The following is a 4,362-nucleotide window of genomic DNA, read 5'->3' on the forward strand; positions in this document are numbered from 1 at the left end:
TGTGAAAGAGACTGGAAAAGCCAGCTCTAAGTATGGCAGCCCAATGCTCCACCATCCTCTCTATCTCCTCAGAATCTCCTAGAACAAACTGCACACAGCAGGGAAAACAAACTCAACACTGCTGATTAATCATAGCTATCCTTGCTAAATAGCCAGTGGAGACAATAGCAAAGTTTCCACTGAGTTTATCAGGAATTGGAATTTAGCCTGATTACTTAATCCCCTTATCCTCTTGATCTGGTGCTTTGCATCTGTCTACTGCTGCCCAGTCCCTGGGCAACAAACTGTTCACAAGGTTCTGCCTCCACCATCCACCAATGTGCTCACCCATTCCACCTGTTCCATTCACAAAAACGAAGGGAAAAGAATTTTCAACCAAATTAGAAGCTGGCTAAAATTCATACTGCTTTTCCTCTGTGGAGTTGGAAGCAGGGAGGATGCTGAGGAATCTACCCTCCTCTGTCATTCCCGTCTGTGACTGACATAACTCTAATGACAAACTTCAGGTAGATTATGAAAAGTGTGGAAACTGCCTCTCAGAGCTTCAGCCTTTAAGCCACTTAAAAGGCATGAGCTGTTCTTAGATGACACTACTAAATTTGGGAATCTGTCTCCAGTACTGGATGCAAAGCTGATAAGCCCAACATCCAGTCCATCTCTTCCCTCTTCCTTTCCAATAATCTCATCATGTAACCTTTATTTCTTCCAAATTTTAAATGCTTTGTTGATGCTTCAATCTAAACTTCCCAGGCACTGTACAGTCACAATCAGTTCAATGTTCTGTAGAGCTTTCAGCCTTAAAATTCAAAGGTAAAACAGAAGAAGAGACTTTGATGGAAATGCAGTTTACTTCCTCTAGTGACTCCTCCAAAACAGCAATGGAGAAACAACTTGAATAATACCTTGAAATAAAGAAATAGAATCTGAAAAGATAGCAGCTAATAAAGATCAGCCACAAGCCACAGGACTGGCTACAGTTAAAACTTCTTTAAAATAGGTATGCTTCCTCTTCTCCAAGTACAGGATATTTTATTGAGCAAACTTTTTACCATGAAATCACTTCCACATTATGGCTGAGCCATGCTTTTGACAGTAACATTTGGTTTGGCAAGTTCTAGCGTGGTTATCTTGGAAAATAGATATTTCAAGCTCTGCTGTTTATTTGGTCCCAGTGTGCTCCAAATTATTTCAATGAAACTTCAAATGTTGTATGAACGGAAAGTCATAGCCAGTAAATAACCTGAATCACCTGGAAAAGCCCATGCAAGAGAGGTACCGAGTCCCTCACCCTGCCCAAGAAACAACACCAAGTTGCTGATCTGTTACAAACTGGAATTACCTATAATAAAAGGAAGGATTATTTTTATTGCAAGAAGGCAAGTAAATATATACAGCACAAAGAATTGTAATATGATCCTACAGCAATATTCACCATCAAACAGAAGGATCGTAACTCTTCTGAGCAGTCAGCACTTAAGTTCATAAAGTCACTGAGGTGGTTCTCACAGCATTCACCTCTTTCTCTTTCTAAAAGCTGTTTTTTATGTGCATGTACATGTATGTTATGCAGTTTATTGACTTAAAGGCACAAGTCCACACCAAGCAGCAGGAGGGGAGAGCTATATTTTTATCGGCACCATCTTTCTCAACCACAACAACACAAAAAAACACTGCAAACTGTAATAAGACGCAAAGAAGAAAGATGTAAATCCCAAAATGATGCATGGTAGCTCACTCAAATGTGACTTTGTTTTGTTTTCTTCTGAGTCTGTTGCTCTAAAGAGTGGTGTCGTATGAATTGCTATATTTTTTCCTGAAAATGCAAGGCTTTTGCAAACAATTCACAGTATCAAAGGATGATATAAATCACTTTGTACAGTCCTGAATACCTTAAGAAGTTAGTTTCAGAAGTAGCAGCGAATGACTTGCCTCTCAGAAATGCTCTATAACCTCAGATCCCAGTGGAAAAGACAGTATCCGTCCTTGCCTTGCACTTGTGGAAATCAGGCCAATTCTTATGTCTGGAAAAAAATAATACAAATACTTTTAATGTTGTACTATAAAAATAATTTCTATTATTATTATTTTTTTAATTATCCAGTACTTAATTTGAAAATCAATACATTTGTACTATTCACATTGTTATTCTCACAAATGTTTACATCCACCTTCCCCGTTCTTAGACTGCCCTCACTGAGAAATGCATAAATGAAATACCTCCTTTTCATCTTCCTGCAACTCAAATCCTGACTGCTTAGGAGTTAAGAACAGCAGCAGAAGGAGGTAGTAGGAGGAGAGCATTTGAAAATCTAAGCTCTACAGCATTGTCAGAGTAGGCTGATGGACAACTATGATAATCTCACACACGTTTATAGGAAATTTCATTATTTTGTTTCTTTCATTATCAACAGTACTATAAATATGAGCAGGAATTTATATCTAACGGTACTAATTATTTTGTCTCAATTTATTTTCTAGTCTGTGTCAGTCTTTTGTATTGCATATATATCTGAAATACTGCACCAACAAACATCTCAGAGAAATCCTTCAGCCACCACCTACATCAGTACATAGACTTATCGGTGTATTTGTCTTCTCCAGGAGAGCAAACCCTCAAATCAAATAATACCAAAGGCCCATCTGTTTAAAAATCTCCTCTATAAAGTGCACATTGCAACTGCAATTTAAAGCAAATCATAACTGGAATCCTATAAAATAAGTATAACTTGTAATTCACCCTGCAGTTCACTAATGAATAAATGTTTCCTAGAAATGGATGTTACGGCTGTAATGATGTAAAAATAGTTTTGGGGGATAATTTTTGACTTTTGGTTAGCTTGCAGTAGGTGCTGTTTGTGCATCTGTTGGTTTTAAGCACACAGATTCCTATACACAGTCCTCGTTAGTCCCTTCCTGATGCTTCTCCCTTTTTGTCTCTCCCTATCTATTACACATCTATCTTATTCACTTCTTCATTCTTTTTATTTTCTTTTGGATGGCCTTAGTTTATTTCAGGTCCTTAGAGAAATTAAATACAAGTAATTTATACTAACCTTGACACAGAGAAGCAATGCTGTAATGGACATTGTCTTCTGCTTCACGCCAGTTGGTTTCTTTAAAGAAACAGCACTACACAAAAAGAATGAAAAAAAGGATTCTGAAAACAAAATAATTAGCTTGCTACAAATTAATTTTTTCCTTTCTTCACTCTTAAAGCTTTTATCTGCATTTCTGACTTTCACTCTGACAATAAATTTGATTAAAGTCAAATTACATTTCCGTAGGCATCCATCTGGTAAAGCTTTTGATATACATCATCATTCCAGATTCTTGAGCTGATATGATAAATCCTGCCCAGGAAGCTGCCACTGACTCCAGACAGTGTTGGAAGTACAGTTACTCAATGGATGCTGTGATGCCCAGTCACTCAAATTACTCAGTTTCCACATTTACCTGGTCTTTTTGGTACATGGCTAACTCACAGATATCTGTGCTGGTGTCTGCATACAGAAACTGCATAACTCTTTGGACAAGGCACAGTTTAATGTGTGCTCAGAAGTTACTATACACCGACCACAGGAGTGGTCACTGGAAGCAGTTCAAAATGTTTTACAGGAATGCTTTGATGCTATCCAGAGCAACACTACTGGCCAGTAGCAAGACTGTGATTATGCTAGCTGGATTTGGAACCAGGGTTGAGTTGCAAGAATTCCCTTCTCAGCTCACCCGTTCCAGAACTTTATCAAGGCCAACATACTGTTGGGAAAGTTCAGATCCGGTGAAAACGTAAGCCTACAGCTGAAGACCTCCTGGGCTCAGTTTTTGTTCTATAAATCTAGGTCACATCACTCAAAGAGCAGCAGTAGTATTTTTTCTACACAGGTGCAGAGGATGCAGGAATTCTGTATAGAAAATACAAACAAAGAAATGTTTATAAAAATTTAACTCTATGTAGGGGAAAAAATATTAACATAATTCATTATAAGCCTTATCTCTAGCCTTGCTACCATCTGTGGTGGGGATTTTGTTCTGCATCGAAACAACCAATATACAGCCTTAAACACTGCTGGGAGCACACAAGCCCTGTGTTTATTCCCTGAGACATATTCATAAATTATAAAACCAAACGGGGACCACTTTGTGTGGGCTGCAGGAGCGTACTTAGTAATGACAAGTTCTGTCTGCTACTGTGGCCAAGGCAGATATTCAGACACTTGCAGCCAAATGCATGCTTGCTTGAGTCAGGTATGTTGACCTTGAACACCTGAACAGTGGCCCTTAGCTTCCCACCCCAGATTGACAGCATTCATGGCGCTTGTAACTGCTGGTCAGTCACTCACGGCACCTTTACAGGCACTGGTG

General features: G+C 38.7%; 1 long non-coding RNA gene across 1 annotated transcript; it reads right to left on the minus strand.

The window, feature by feature from the left end:
• Positions 1 to 454: 454 nt before the first annotated feature.
• On the minus strand, positions 455 to 4,109 carry LOC107318037 (uncharacterized). The gene is made up of 3 exons (XR_001557134.3): positions 3,727 to 4,109; positions 3,054 to 3,129; positions 455 to 2,021 (listed from the first exon to the last, which is right to left on the minus strand). It is a non-coding gene; the product is annotated as an uncharacterized LOC107318037 (long non-coding RNA).
• Positions 4,110 to 4,362: the final 253 nt, after the last annotated feature.

This window comes from Coturnix japonica, chromosome 12 (genome assembly GCF_054131305.1).
Source record: "Coturnix japonica strain WE chromosome 12, WE-NBRP24, whole genome shotgun sequence".
Lineage (NCBI taxonomy): Eukaryota > Metazoa > Chordata > Aves > Galliformes > Phasianidae > Coturnix > Coturnix japonica.